This window comes from Pantherophis guttatus, chromosome 3, assembly GCF_059756535.1.
Source record: "Pantherophis guttatus breed Tessera chromosome 3, ASM5975653v1, whole genome shotgun sequence".
In the NCBI taxonomy this organism is placed as follows: domain Eukaryota; kingdom Metazoa; phylum Chordata; class Lepidosauria; order Squamata; family Colubridae; genus Pantherophis; species Pantherophis guttatus.
In genome coordinates this window covers 20284932-20302017 of record NC_142065.1, presented here as the reverse complement: position 1 = coordinate 20302017, position 17086 = coordinate 20284932, and the positions used below count along the sequence as shown (strand labels likewise).

The following is a 17086-nucleotide window of genomic DNA, read 5'->3' as shown; positions in this document are numbered from 1 at the left end:
TTTTTCCCAGGCATGTGCTCTTAAAGGCAAAGAGACCTCTGCCAAGAAAAGATTTGGCACTCTTGCTTGCTGTTGATACCATGTTCCTATTTAGCAAACTTAGCCCTGTAAAGCTTTCAGTAGAAAAAGCAAAGCATGCTGGACATTTCATTCTAATGATTTCCCAATGAAATTGTGTTTGCTTATAGTATTTGAAGCAACTATGTCCCCCTTTGGTCTGAGCACAACAGCAAGAGGCACTACAAACTGATGTTTCAATGTCCGGTTTTCAATAATGGGATTCCCTTGCTTAATTTTAATAACCTTATGAATTCAAGAGCCTTTTGTTCTCATTCCCACCCCTCACTGTTCAATGCTGGTGAAATATCAAGCCTGTTTTGGGGATTGCTGTCTATGGATCAACAGGAATAATCATATCATTCTCCTTTTGGGGACTGGAGGGAGAACGTGAGGATATTAAGAAAGTCCAAACTTCAGTGATAGACATAATATCCTTAGTCCCTGTTATCTCCAGCTGGTGTCTCTCATCAGTTCATAGTTCTTAGAAAGTTATTCTCAACAGGCAAGGCTGAATTGTGTTTGCAAAGCTGTTGCCAGCCTGACAAATTTAAACAAATGTTTTCACCTCCAGATTTCACCAGCCCTTAGGATGATGCTGATTAAATATGCCCCCAATACATTAAAAAAAAAAAAGCAATCTATAACTATTAGGCTAAACTCTGAAACATATTTCTTCTTCTCTTTTTCATTTTCTTTTCTTTGAGATCCCTTAATCTAGGATTACGTAACATTTCTGGGCTGGGGGCAAATAGTGATAGCATGTGGTAGCCACATTCACAAAATGGCTGCCACAAGAGATTTGGCCTTTCTGTAAAATGGCTGCTGTGAAAAGGATGGAGAATCCCATGTATCCATTTACTAGAAGGAAATTAGCACTCAATAGGTTCTTGTTGAACCCAAAGGTATTGCTATAAGTAATTGTAATGATAGAGGCTGGTGTTTTGCTTTGCAGCATGTTCATCTTCTATTAAATTTGTTTTGTTAAAGTATTCCTTTTTTAAAAGTGGGGGAGAAATCAAGTGAGATAGGCAGCTTAACAGGGACCAAGAGGTGCAATTGTAGCCATGTCAGTATCTGGAAGTACAGATAGTCCTCAACATACAGCCACAATTGAGCCCAACATTTCTGTCACTAAGCGAGACATTGTTAAGTGAATTTTGCCCCATTTTACAACTTTTCTTGCCACAGTTGTTAAGTTAGCAATGTTTGTTAAGTGAATCTGGCTTCCCCATTGACTTTGCTAGTCAGAAGGTCTCAAAAAGTGATCACATGACCCCAGGACACCGCAACAGTCATAAATATGAAGCAGTTGCCAAGCATCTAAATTTTGATCACATAACTTTGGGTATGTTGCAATAGTCATAAGTGTAAAAAACAGTCATAAGTCACTTTTTTCAGTACTGTTGTAATTTCGAACGGTCACTAAATGTCCTTTTGTAAATCGAGGATTACCTGTACACATTGATTATCCTGATTTAATAGTAAACAATTGGTGCTCAGCTGATTTGAAAAGCAGTATAAGTCTGTAGCCTGGTAAAAAGTACAGAGAAAAGCAATGTGAGTTATTGTATATATTAAGACTGTACAATTTTTCATTTCATCAATTCAAATTAGCAAACATTTTGGGATTCAATGTATGAACTTGATTCGGATTGAATCCAATAATCCAATTTAGATTTGGGGGGTAAAAAAGTTTTCTCCACATGGACAATCAGATTTCTGAATCAAACTGACCCGATTCATCCTTTCAGATTTCAAACTTCATTTGGATTGTTAGACTGATTCAACGATTCAGATTGGACTGATCGTATTCTTTGAACTGATTTGACAAATCAGAGCAGACCCTATTTGCACAGGCCTAATATTTATTAGGTTTTATAGAACTTTCCTATGTCTGTTGTGCTTTAGCATAAAATAAAAACCAATCAAAAAGAAAACCTTAAAATACTGTAATAATAATAAAAAAACCTTGAATGTCAATTTCTCGCATTTTTTGGTATCGTTTTCCAGGGAGAGATGCATATTATTCCCCTTTGTATAATACGTGAAAGCACAAAAAATACAAAACAATATACTTCCTCCTCCTTCACTAAACTGTACAGATAGTCCTCGACTTACGACCATTCGTTTATTGGCCATTTTGAAATTACAAAAGTCCTGAATTACAACTGGTCCTCACCCTTATAACCATTGTAGCATCCCCATGGTCATATGGATCAAAATTTGGGCATTGGGCAACTGGCATGTATTTGCAATGTTCTGCAGTGTTCTGAATCACTTAGCATTCACCACTTTCCCAGGGGGCTTCGGAAAAAAAAAGTCAATAGAGGAAGCTGGATTGGTTACTGACCAGTCCAAAAAAGGCCATAAAATTGGGCATGACTTACTTAACAACTGCATTGCTTTGCATTGGAAGTTCCAGTCTCAGTTGCAGTCATAAGTCAAGGACTATCTGTAAGGTGCCCATAGATCCTCCTACTATGGCTTTTGCAGGCTTTGGAAAGAGTGTGAGTTCTCGTCGCTTGACCAGATTCCTAAATGCAACTGAGAACATGAACAAATCATTTATTTGCCTTGCATGTTTGTTTGATGTTTGTCACCTATGCTGCTCTTCACACTCAGGTAGGGGGTGGGGTGGGGGGAATATAGAGGTTTTTCATAATCTTCAATTTGATAGCTGTAATTTTCAGAACTTAAATTCTCTCTGAAGGAAAGCTGAATCTGTCAAGTAGACCAAATTTTATGTTATACACTGAAAGTCTGCATTTCAAAAACCTTGGTTATTTAGTAATTCTTCTAGATAAATATATGGCTTCATAGATCCATTTGTGTAATAATAAATTTCTTTCTCACAGACAAATGCACACAGAAGTCTCCCTCTTTAATTATTTTGCCTGATGTGAATGCCCTTTGAAGCTTCTTTCTTACTTTATAACAGGAAGAAACAAATCAGCATGTTTTTAATAGCAATCTGGAGTATAAAAACGTGAAAAGTGAGCTCATCTATCTATCTATCTATCTATCTATCTATCTATCTATCTATCTATCTATATATATATATATATATATATATATATATATGGATGAGCCTCTCTCTGAGGGAGATGGACAATTTAAAAATATTATATAATCCCCTTTTTACAACTCTGTAATCCCTTAATTCAGGGTAGATGGGTGGAGCTGAGCTTTTACTGGCCGGATGCCCTTCCTGATGCCTACAGGGAGTTCACAGCATATATTTACTCTTTGCGCCCTTAAAGAGAAACATCTGCTGCTATCTAGGATTGAACTCTCAACCTTCCAAGTGGGAGGCAAGCATCTTCATCACTAGACCACCACACCGGTCTTTATTCCTACTCTACCGTGAATTAAGGATAACAGGGTCACTTCTATATATGCACCACTTATATATGCATCATTTCTCTATGTATAGCTGAGTATCACTTCCATGTATGTATGTTTGTGTGTATGTATGTATAATACATATGCAAGTGATACCCAGCTTTTCCATTCCATGACTTTTTAAAAATAAAAATAATACAATTTTTATAGCCTAATAGATGTTTCAGGTTTCAGTCCTGAAACAGAGAGCAACTAACTTCAGAATATACCACCTACTGCTTAGATACATCTCTCTCTCTCTCTCATTTATATATGAATAGTGTAATGCACACTTAATAAAGCCTACTTAGTTCCAAAACCTGAGATCTGATGTTTGTAAATTAATTACAAGCAAACCACCTGAATGTTCAAATAGATTCTCGCAGCAAGATTATTTCAAAATAAACTGTACAAAATTATATGGGATTTAGATGCAGCCACCTAGTAGTAAGCCAGGCTGGGTTTCATGTGCAAATTACTCCCAGGAATATTAGGATTGGAACTCAGTGTCACCAAATGTGTAATTAGCAATGTTAGGTAAATGTTCTACCAAGGATGCATTTGTTGGGAAATCTTGTTCACAGTATGTGTGTTGGGGATGGGGAAAAGACATTTTTTTAAATCTTATTAAATTTCAAAGTTATGAAACGTATTTTGTCTGGATTTAATGTCAAGCATATAAAAGGTCATGTACACTAAAACCAGAAGGTGAAATGCAAAAATTTAGGAATGCTGTTGGGTGAACAAATTTGCTAGCTCATTCATCTTTGTGTCAGTGAATTATCCAATTTATGCACATGAAACAAGAAGAAGAAGACAGAAAGAAGCTACAATACATAGAGTGGGAACAGTCAATGTGTACAAAAACACACTCTACAGCCTCTTCTCAGAACTTTGCTGCTTTGTTTTTGTTTTCTATCCAAAATCCTTGGAAATCACACATTGGTTCTGCACCATTTTTTTTTTTAAATGACAATGACACTATTTTTCAAGTTATTCCTGGAAATCTTTGTAGAATCCCAATTGCGGGTATGGGTATCACAGCCCAAGAGTAAAGTTACCACTGATTAGAAAATGGTTTTTCCTGCTCCTACTCTTTTAGAGTAAATCAATATGTAAAGTTCTCACAATATGGACACAAGAATCACTGCTGTTAAATCTTCCTAATAAAAGCATGACAGAAGGTAATAAAAAAAGTTGGCAACTTCACATGAAATGTAATCCTGCAAGGAGAACTTTCCCCTCCCTAGATGGTACACTCCAATGTGATAAATTCACAGTAGTTTAAAGCAATGAACTGACCAAGAATATCTAATTTATAGGATCAGTTGACCGAAGGTTGTTTTTATGCAGAGATGTGGTGTGGTATTTAGATATTTAGCCTATAAAACACAGATATTTGAGAGGGGGAAATGTAAAACATAATAAGAAACATAAATCAAATTCATTTAAACATTTGATTTCTGGATATAGATTTTAGAAGGGTTTTCCTCCATTATATCAAGTTTTTTAAACACGTTAAAATAGGGCCATTATTACTGGTTTACATTTATCATTAAGGTTGCAGTTAATCATAGTAATTTCAGAGCAACTTCATTCCTAACAGGTGATGCTTAAGACTGAAGCTTAATAAAATAGCCCATTTTTTGTGTATTCAGAAAGAAATACCAGCAAAGTTATGCACAGGATCATAAGCATTGAGACTTTATAGAGAGGCTCTATTTTTTAGTGATTTAAATGCAAAATCACAGAATTATGCTTTTGGATAATATATATAAAATATCGCCCCCCCCAAATAGATGTCTTCATTTCTTAAGTATCAAAATTACCTTCTGAAGACATGGGAAAAAAAACAACGAAAAAGACGATTCATCAATTTCTGGCATTTCATGTCTACATGTTGTCCCTCGCTTAATATCTTAAAGGGATAAGTTTAAGTTATATGGAAACTGTAAATTGTAATTTCATTGTGGAATGCTGGGCTGTTTTGAATAAGATTGTGGATTTTATAACTTTCTTTAAGCTAAAGTTCACATTAAAGGAAAATAAGACTCTAAAGTTTTGTTTCTGCCCTTTCCTTGAAAATTGGAAATAAATAATAGGCAGTTCTGAATTTCTGCTTTGTTTGTTAAAAATGGTATGTTTATCATATAGCTAGAAAAAGAGAAAGAGACAAAGACAAAGACAGAGACAGGGATAGGGATAGAGATAGGGATCGGAATAGGGGGAGATAGAGGATGGATAGATAGATAGATAGATAGATAGATAGATAGATAGATAGATAGATAGATAGATAGATAGATAGAGTGTGTGTGTGTACATACACACACACACACATATACATACACACAGAGAGAAAGAGACAGAGAGAAATAAACATATACACCTACATATATACATATTAGTAAATATGAAATTTCTTTTCATATTTAGAATGACATTCTAAATTAGATTATTAGATACATATGAAAACATAGAAAGAAAAGCTAGAAGGAAAAATATAAAATAAAAAGAAAAAAAGCAAAAGAAAATTAAAGAAGTGACTGAGTTTGTATTTATTCCATATTCTTAATATGGCATTTCTTACCTAGTGGCTTGTAAAATCTACATTAATGTTAACTTTATCATACCACAAAAATCCATGCCACCCAAAGGTTATAATTTTCTAATTCTAACATACTCTTATTTCTCAACAGTTCCTACTCTTTCATCCAAACCAAAGATTTTATTTATCTTATATTTAACTCTTGGTTTCTTCCTTTTATGAACTTCATATAAATACAGATACATATTTTTGCCCTTGATTAAAAGGTGTAACATTTTTTCAGAACAAGTATTGTTGGAAATACAAATATCATTCTATTTTGACCACCAAAATTCTTCCAAACAATCGTAATATTTTTTTCTCATCTTAATAAATCTTAATTTCACTCTGTACCTTGACATAATTATTTTGAAATGGCATTCAATGCATATTAGTTATACTGTTATATTGTAACTAACTAAAAAAGTATTTCCCTTCTTTCTCAACATGTAAACCAGTTTTTGCAATCAATTCTTTTAAATCTTCCATCCTCATATTTTTGTTAGCATCTTTTTTATCATTGTTAATTTTAAATCCAGCTAATACAAACAAATTTTTCCAATAATGTGGCTATTCCTTCCATAGGATTTTCTAAAATTAAAACTAAGTCCTCCACAAATGCTCTTAATTTATTAATTTTTTTAACCTTCAGCTATTCTCTCATCTTGTCTTACACCTCTATTCAAAACTTTATGAAGAAAAATGAACAGTAATGGTGAAAGTGGGTGTCTTATTCTTTTCTATATTTTACAGGGTTTTGTCAATTCACCATAATTATAATTTGTGCCATTTGTAAAGTATTATCAATTTTATCCATTTCATAAAAAATTCTTCAAATTCCATATTTTATAAGATTTTTTAAAAAAAATCCAGTTCAAATTTAACTCTGTAGTCCCTTCAACATTCCACACTTAGAATGGAATAGAATAACAGAGTTGGAAGGTACCTTGGAGGTCTTCTAGTCCAACCCCCTGCTTAGGCAGGAAACCCTACACCACTTCAGATAAATGGTTATCCAACATCTTCTTAAAAACTTCCAGTGTTGGAGCACCCACAACCTCTGGAGGCAAGTTATTCCACTGATTAATTGTTCTAACTGTCAGGAAATTTTTCCTTAGTTCTAAGTGGCTTCTCTCCTTGATTAGTTTCTACCCATTGCTTCTTGTCCTGCCCTCAGGTGCTTTGGAGAATAGCTTGGAGTCAAGTTCTTCTTTGGGGTAGCCCCTGAGATATTGGAACACTGCTATCATGTCTCTTCCTAGTCCTTCTTCCACTTCTCCCATGGCCTCTAGTGTTCTATCCGCAAATCAAGCAATGGTTCCCACCTACCCCCAATGTCCTGTGAGTTTACTATGCCTTCTGAAGCATAAGTGGGAAATCTCACATTTTCTCATTTGGAGAAATTCTGCTGGTCTGCACTCACCACCCAACTGCCAGTTTTTGCTTTGACATCATCCCTGTTATTCAAGAATGTGTTAATCCACCATTTTCTCCACATGGAAATCCAATAAACGTACCATTTCTACTAGAGCCAATTTGGTTTAGTGATTAAGGTACCAGGCTAGAAACCAGAGGATAGTGAGCTTTAGTTCCACCTTAGGCACGAAGTCAGCTGATTGTCCTTGGGCCAATTCCCCTTTCTCAGTCCTTTGAAGAAGAAGACAAGGGAACTTGTCTTCTATTTCTGTAATCTTCCCAAGAAAACTCAGGGACTATCCAGGCAGTTGCCAGGACTCAACACTGTATTATACGTACACATACCAAATAACTAAATAACTCCTATCTTTTAGTAAATTTAAGTTTCTTTGCAAAAAGTAACAAAATATGCTGGCAACCATTCTAATTACAAACCTTTTTGTTTCAAGGACACTCATTTTGTGGCAGAATCACAATTAACAAGTTCATCTTGAGTAAACCTAAGACATTTAAAAGCATATAGTATTCTGTTTTTAATTTTAAAATACTTTTAACAGCACATTTGAGATTCTGAAAATAAACGTTTTAAAGCATATTTGAAAACTTACTCTCAAAAGTTAATATGGCCAAATTTGCACTTTTCTAAAGATACGGTGAAACCGTCTTAAGATAATGCCAGATAAGTTTTCTTTTCTCAGAGGTATTTCCATTGTCCAATGCAGTAATAATTTATTCTTACTTTTAACTAGCCCAAGTTTGGTGAGAATATATTTTTCAGTCCAGAAATCTCTAAACATCAGAATGAGGGATAATATAATGAATTCCTTTTAGTGTTCAATTGTTTATAATGAATTCATTGTAGCGTTCAATTGTTTAGTATTTAAATGTATTTTTCTCTCAATCTAATTGACAAGAATTCATCTTTGTGATAAAAATATATATATGCATACCAGAAGACTCAATATTTTAACCGTAATTTACTATTGTTTGAGTCTGAATATGGCAGAAATACCAAATCTGATAGTTGCCTAGACCCATTTTTTTAAAAAAAAACAAAAACAAAAAAAACCCCTATATTGTGAAATGTGTAGAGCTAGTCAAAAGCAATTTTTCAGGAGTAAAATGTAGCTTGAAAGTTGAATTTGCAGAGAGAAAGAAACTTTTTGAAAATCTTGGCAAACTTCAAAAGGGCAAAAATACCAGTTGTGTAGTGCAGGCATTGGTGGATAGTTGTCATCATACTTTGATTCTGTATTGTTGTTGTTTTTTTAAATTTGATCCACGATGGCTTTCTTCTTCTGCATTCTTATAATTTAATAACTGTCAATCCAGATATTATTCGCATTTATAAGTATGAGGACTTAAGTCTGCTTCAAAAATGAGAATCTCTGACCAGGAAAACCCTTCATGTCAGTGAATTCCAACTATATTATTCAAATCTGACCTTTCTAGTGACCGGGCATGCTTTGCATATGCTCTCTCATACTCTTATTTCCTATATTGTAGCTAAGACCAACCATTCAAAACAAAGATTCTGAAGCTGAATACTAATGCAGATTCTGCACTGTTCAAAGCCAAGTATTTTTCCTAAAGCTTTCTTTTGGTAAGTAAACAGGCAGCTCTCTGAAAAGAATCCATTTGAAAATACAGATACCACAAAAGAAAGAAAGAAAAAAAGCATAATGATAAACAGGAGTGCCCCCCCTCCGTTTTTCCTTTGTCTTTCCTCTTTTTTCCCCCCTTTTTCAACCCATCAAGTTTAAAGATTCGATGGTTCGTCTCTCCTGCCACCCCCCACAATTCCCGTTTATAGAAGACAACTGACAACTCCGTGGTAAATGGAAGAAAGAGCCGAGCAGAACTAAAAATCCTCTAATGCATTGACACTAACGTGCCCTCTATTGTTGAAAATGAGCAGGCAATCATGAATGTTCATCAAATGACTCCTAATGCAGTTAAAGCATTCAGCTATAATTTCTCCTTGCATTTATAATTACTGTCATAGACTGCACACCTCACTGAGCAGATTAAAGCTATAAACTATTTAGCCATAGCTTTAAGATGAGGAACTTGATTTGTCTGGCAGCAGTTATTTGTTAGAAGAGCTTGACACTTCACATAAAAATGACTCGACTTGATGAAGAACAATGTGGCTTGAACAATGCAGAGGGTTTAAATCAGTCATTTATACCACACCCTGGAAGGATGGCAAAGCAATTTGTTAAATGATCTATAGGACACCCAGATAGCTGCTTGAGTTAAGTATACCCAAATTCTTCAGAGACAGGACTTTGAAGGAAACTGTGGCTGGTGTTTTGATTCACCCTGCCTGCTGCTGTTTCTCTAGCTATATTTTTTTTAAAAAATGTACTTTCTTACCCTGAAGAATGTGGGTGAGGAGGTGGGCAGAAGTGAATATGACAAAGCCTTGCTAACAACTTTGATGAAGGGAGGCCAAGGAAGTACGTGTTGTAATGAAGTCAGGAGATGAGGCGAATTGAAGGGTTCTAGAGAGAGGATTATAACAAACTTAGCTTTTGGTGACTAGCACACACTTCCACAATGGCTGCCACAAGTGGAACAATAGCAACATACCCATTCCTTGAACAAAGGTCTCCAACCTTGGCAACTTTAAGCCTGGAGGGCTTCAACTCCCAGAGGTTGGAGACCCCTGTCCTAGAAGATTAATTAGTGAAGTCGTTCTACAGTATATCATCTCCTCAAGTCACCAGGTCATCTCCTGCCTACCCCTCTTTCTTTTTCTGAGCAGGTGGGCTCGCTTTTGGGCAAGGCACTATCTTGTTGGACTTCTAAGACTCAGGAAAACAAGATAATGCTGAATGCTGGTGCTTTACCATGGCCAGAGGAGATCAGGGTTTTTTACCCCCTCTGTGATGAATTAAGATGGTGCATATGTGTGTCTCAGTATATTTCTGCTCTCCCCTCCCATTGCATTTGTGTATGCCAAGAAGCACAGGGGAGACTTCGCTCTAGATCACATGACCAGGTGGATCACATGACCCAGGGCTGGAATGGAGCTGTTGCCAACATTCTAAGCTATCTGGAACCTGGTGTTCCTACCACTGTCCTTGGAAAGATGTCGCCTTCTCTAAGATCCAGCTGGATGAAACCCACACTTAGCCAATAAAGAATTCTATTCTATTCTATTGCTGGTTCTCCCCTCACCAAACATTTGTGCTCAGGGTTATTACATTGGAGATTGAAGACTTTGTTATTTTCTGATATCAAAATCAAAATATCAGAGAAGTAGGGGCTATTTCTGGCTAAAATGCCCAAGTTAGATAAGTCTTCATCTTATAGAAATAATAGTTATATTTTCAAAGGAAAGGAAAGAGAGAAAGCAAAATTAGTCTGACAACTTTTATAAGAAATAATAACATTATTTGACCCTTTCATTATTAAATGATCCCTCCATTCCTGGAGCCATTGTTAAGAAGTAGAATGGAATGCTTGGCCTCTTTTATAGGGTTGGAGAATGGTGTCCCTGCTCAGGTGTTGTTGAACTACAACTCTTGACGCTGTCAGTCATTCGTCATGCTGGATTTTGGGAGCTGGATATTGACTAGGTTACAACAACCCCTGAAGAGCCACAAATTTATTACATTTAATAAATCAGAAAAAATTCTTTTCTTCTAAGGAGTTCAAGATAGCATACATTGTTTTCCCCTTACACTCATTTTATTCTGGAACAAATCTTGAAATAGGTGAGACTAATTTGGAATGACTGTTGCAAAGACAGTTATGGGGTATAATGTCTGTATAGAGAATCAAACCTATATTTTTCCAGTGCTGGTCTGACACTAGTATACCACATGGGTTTCCATCTGGAGATCCATCACACCAAGAGTTGTAAGATGTTGCCAGCATCTCTGATAGCTGACTCTTAACCATTTGGCACCCAATGCCAATTCAGGCTCCTTTCTTCTTCAATTATTCTAAGAGTTTAGGACAGTTTATAGTACAGATTGTTCTTCATTAATAATGGTAATTGGGACCAGAATTTGTTGCTAAGTAATGCGATCATAAAGCATGATGTCATGTGACAACACCACTTAGCAATGGAAATTCTGGAATTTTTCTGGTTGCTGTCATTAAGCGAATCCCGTAACATCATTAAACATGATGCGATGTGGTCGGCATTTACAACTTCCTGCTGGCTTCCCCATGGGTTTTGCTTCTTGGAAGGCAGCAGGAAAGATCATTAATGGAGATCCTATGGCAATGGGATGCTGCAATATTGTAATTGCTAGCCTACTGTCAGGTGGCTGGATTGTGATTGTGTGATACAGGGATTGCTATGAGAGCCACACTTACATGGGCTGGTTGTAAGTACCACTCATTCAGCCCTGTCATAAGTTCAAATGGTTATTGAATGAGTGGTTGTTAAGCCAGGACTACCTGTAACTACACCATCCAAATAAATTATAATAATTCTTTTAAAAGAAGGTGAAAAATAAGTTGAAGAGTGGCAACCATACTTAAGATGATATCAAAATCTGCAATTTCCTGCAAGTTCTAGTTATACTCAGGGGTGTCAAACTCGCAGCCCGTGGGCCAGATATGTCACATGCTGGCCATGCCTACCCCTGTTTTAGCAAAGGGGGAAAAGTTGTGATACATCATGTGATGACAACATGTTGTTGCGAGTTTGACACCCCTGTTCTAATTAGATAAATCAAGACTAGAGATCTCATATGACAAAAACTTCCATTCCTGTAGCACTAGCCAGCATGACCATATCATTACATTGTGCACAATGGATTTCCTTTCAGTGCTGATCACAAAATTTGTGGGTGCAGAAAATGGATGGATAATTTCTCTGAATTTCTCTAGGGATAGGAAATTCTTCAACTTTGTGTTACTTTTATAAAAAGCCCCATTGAAGGAATTCCTCCTCCCCCCATGTCTTTCCTGGGCATTTAATTAGAAGTAAAGAAGATAAGGGAAGTTGCAGACTGGTGGAAAGATGAATGTACATATTTTGGGACTAAAGAGTCTGTTCTGTGTTAATTGCCAATCCTAGGAACATGTCTTCAATGTGCTCTTCTTAGAACTTTTTATCCTTAAAGCAGTGTTTCTCAACCTTGGCCGCTGGAGATGTGTGGACTACAACTCCCAGAATTCCCCAGCCAGCAGAGTTGGCTGGGGAATTCTAGGAGTTGAAGTCCACACATCGTCCAGTGGCCAAGGTTGAGAAACACTGCCTTAAAGCAAGGTATTTCCCATCAAATTCCAGAGGAATTTCTTTGCTTAGTACTAAAATAAATGCTATCAGCTTTATTATCACCACCCACCAATGTCATAATCCTCCTCCTTTGCCACCACCTGCTAGGTCATCACCAGTTGATGTCATATCCTCCCTTTCTATGTGGGTTGCCTTCTTTGCTCTATACTTCCACCCCTTAGTACTTTGTGCTGAACCTTGAGGCTGCTGGCAAAGAGCTGAGGGACAAGCAGGGGATGGGAGTAAGGAAATGAAAGCGCCCACCTCCAGATTTTCTCAAACAGCTGGGCCATTGTAGCAAAGCAAGAGAAGGTGAAAAGGGCTGTTACTTCTGCTTCCTTCCTCCCACACTTTAATTTCCAAGAATACATCTGCCAGCAAACCCTATCGCATGACAATCTGCAGGATGTAAAAGCTCCTTAGATAAATTAGGCAATTGACTGCTATGTTTAACTAGACACAGTTTGAATTAAGAGAAAATACACATTTTCTCCTTTCCCTTCCCCCTCAAGTACAAGATAAATGCATATGCTTTCTGGCGTTATGCTGATAGATTATTTATAATGATTTACTGCAGTGTTTTTCAGAAATCCTTCTGCTATGGTGGGACCTCTCCCTCAGTGTGTGAGTTGGAGAAGGGAAGGAGGGATATGAGATAACTTTATACAGAGAGAAAGAGATGGAGGGAGGGAGGGAGGGAGGGAGGAAGAGAGAGAGAGAGAGAGAGAGAGAGAGAGAGAGAGAGAGAGAGAGAGAGAGAGAGGGAGGAACTTAAATACAGCCTTGGTAATCATGCCAAAAGCCCATCTAGTCCCAGAGTCAAAACCAGTCAAAACTCTGTTGCATTCTCACCAAGAGAGCTGACTAGTTTTAACCTTAGTTATTTTGTGACAGAAAAGTTAAGCTTTTTCATCCTGCTCCTTAAACACTGTCATTAAAACTATTCTACCTTTTTTGTTTAGAAGATTATCTTCCTGGATTTGTCTGGCCTTTTTTAAAATCCACCTGACTTAATGCTTTATCATCACCACCCTTGGTGGCAGCGAAATCTATAGTTTAACTATGCATTGTGTCAAGAAGGACAGTGGGTTTTTTTTTCAGAGGATCTGCATTACCCCTCTGTTAATTATAATGGATGACCGAGGGGAGGGAAATCTCTGTCCCCTTGCATGATTTAACATACCAGTACCTTGGCCATGTTGCTCTTTACTCAACTTTGCTGGGTGCGGGGAAAAATCCTCCAATCCCTGTAGTCTTTCCTTGTAGAAGATGCTGTTTTCCTAATCATTTGATTTTTCTTCCTATTTCCAGACTTTTTTGTGATGCATGAACAGAGACGAATGGATTTAATTACACTTCATTTGACTTTTTATTGCATTGCGCTAATATTCCACCTTTCTTTCATCAGCTAATATTTAAAACAGGAAGAGCTGGCTTCCATTAGCTCAGCGAAGCCAAGCACTGGTTCCAACTTTTTCCAACAAATAATAACAGCAAAACAGAACCCTGTTCTTTTAGATCCCTGTCTGAAATCAAATTATCCTCATAGCTAAGAATCTGAAATATTTCTCTTGAGGGTCATCTAGAAGGAGGTTGCCACATACATGTAGAAAACATCAGGGAGCCAAGGAGAATGAGTCAAGCTATTCTCCAAAGCTCCTGAAGGCAGGACAAGGATGGAAACTAATCAAGGAGAGAAGCAACCTAGAACTAAGAAGAAATTCATTGATAGTTAGAAAAATTAATCAGTGGAAAAATTTGCCTCCAGAAATTGTGAATGCTCCAACACTGGAAGTTTTGTCTGAAATGGTATATGACAAATGTATCTTTTGACAAATGTATCTTTTCTTTTATGTACGCTGAGAGCATATGCACCAAGACAAATTCCTTGTGTGTCCAATCACACTTGGCCAATAAAGAATTCTATTCTATTCTATTCTATTCTATTCTATTCTATTCTATTCTATTCTATTCTATTCTATTCTATTCTATTCTATTCTATTCTATTCTGCCTGAGCAGGGGATTGGACTAGAAGACCTCCAAGGTCCCTTCCAACTCTGCTTTTCTTTTCTGTTCTAGGGCTTTGATTAAAATGCCATGACTTCTATTGTGACCATTTTCACTGTTGCTTTTTGCAAGACTGATGTTTTAAATCAACAATGAAGCAACCTATTGAAATTGCGGGGTCTCCATCTCTAGAATTTTTAGAAATGGCTGGGCAACCACATCTCATGGATAGTTTAATTGGGTTTACTGCACATGGGAGGAACATATTGGAAAGAGTTGGGATGTGATTCCATTCAACGCCACAATATACATTGTATACACTGTACAAAATTTCCATTAAGAAGATTGTGACCTCACATGTGCCTCAGCCATACATTAGACCAAAGTTCTCAGCCATTTTTGTCTCTGGGCTTCTTTATGTTCTTAAAAATGATTGAGGACTTCAAAGAACATTGGTTTGTGTGAATTATATCTGCCTCTATCTACTGTATAAAAAATTAAGAGCTGAGAAAATGTTTATTTGATTTTATGGAGCCCTAAAAAGATCTCAGGAACCTCCCAGGGTCCCCAACCCCTATGAGAACTGCTCCATCAGTTTCATGAGAGTTTACTTTTTAATAGGAAATATGAATAACCACTTCTTTTTGTTATCACCTGAAGATACTGAGCTGTTTCTTTGGGAAATGTATTTCATTATTAATGTGAACTGTACTCTTTATATGACAACCCTTGAGGCAGTAGGGATTGACAGAGATTGCCAAATGATGTATGATTGTTTCCAAGCATCTGTTCTCCCATATCACTGAGGGAGAGGGGACAATGATAAACACCAGTAATGAGTAGGGAAATAGAAAGACAAGGAAGGTTTCAGTTGGCATTTTCAAGGACAGGGTCTGTACAATATTAGAGCTGCAACTTAATAAATTAATGCCACAAGAGAAGAAGTGTGGTATTAACTCTACAACTAACCTCAACATAGCTACTTCTCGGGATATACAAGAATGGCATTATTTTTTTGAGGGTTTGTTTGTTAGTTTTTTCTAGCAGATCCATGATGAGGTAAGAGGAATAAACTAGGAATAAAATCTGGTTAGCATTCTTCTGCAGGAAAATCAATCAATCAATACATTCACTTCTGAAACTAGGTGAGACAGCTGGCCATCTTTTTCCACTGCAAAACAAAAACAAAACAAAAAAACGAAAATCCAAAGACAAAACCCTGGATACTTCTTGGAATACCATGGAAGCAAACTATTCCATGATACCATGTGTTTAATCACATAGAGTTTCTAAGATTGACTGCAGAAAAGCAGCCTCTTACATATGATCCAGAGGTGGGTTTCAGCAGGTTCTGACCAGTTCTGGAGAATCGGTAGCGGAAATATTGAGTAGTTTAGAGAACCGGTAGTAAAAATTCTGACTGGCCCCGCCCCCATCTATTCTCTGCCTCCCAAGTCCCAGCTGATTGGGAGGAAATGGGGATTTTGCAGTAACCTTCCCCTGGAGTGGGGTGGGAATGGAGATTTTACAGTATCCTTCCCCTGCCACGCCCACCAAGCCACACCCACCAAGCCATACCATGCCCACCAAGCCACACCCACAGAACTGGTAGTAAAAAATTTGAAACCCACCACTGATATGATCCTTACATTGCTATCAGAATGCAGGACATTTTTGGGTTGGATAAAACAGAAGAGATCAAGAGGCCCATCTCACATCCGTTAAAAACTGCAACAAATTTTCCCCTATGAAAGAATTAACATATTTACAGTCAGATGAAAAATCACAAATTCAGACATAACTTTGCGGTAGCGTAAATGGTAAAACGAATCAAGCTCATCCCAAGCTGCACATCTCTCTTAGACTGAATTCTCTAAATAAGAGAAACTAAACTAAACTCTCAGAAAAGAAAAATGTAAAAACATAAGCGTGAAAAGTTTGTGGATCTATATTTCATGCCTGAAATCAAGGAGGGAAAAAAAGTCAACATGATCAATTAGCAGAGTGAAAATTTGTTTAAAAGCACAGCTTGGAAAATAAAAAAATTGTTCCATATGTTCCTTAAATTTTCCACCTCCCACGTACAAACGGGATGGGGATGATCTGGCTCTACATATATATTCTTTCCCTTGCGGTACTTATAAATCAAGCCATGCATATTTGGTGGAGGATTTAACCTCAATACAGTTGACCTATGTTTTGTCTTTTTTGGATTCAAAGAGATCCCACTGTGCTGAACTTGCATTGCTCATTTTAAGTTTAATTCATATCTTTCATTCTTTCTGTCTCTCCTGTCTTTGAATATCCCCACTAGGTGGTCTAGGCCTCAAGTGGAAAATTTACTGGCAAGACAAGAACGTATGAGCACATTGTTTTTCCAATATGATTTAAT

General features: G+C 36.9%; 1 protein-coding gene across 1 annotated transcript in view; it reads left to right on the top strand.

The window, feature by feature from the left end:
• Positions 1–17086, top strand: part of TSHZ2 (teashirt zinc finger homeobox 2) — a 449616-nt gene that overhangs the window by 298794 nt on the left and 133736 nt on the right. The window lies entirely within an intron of this gene.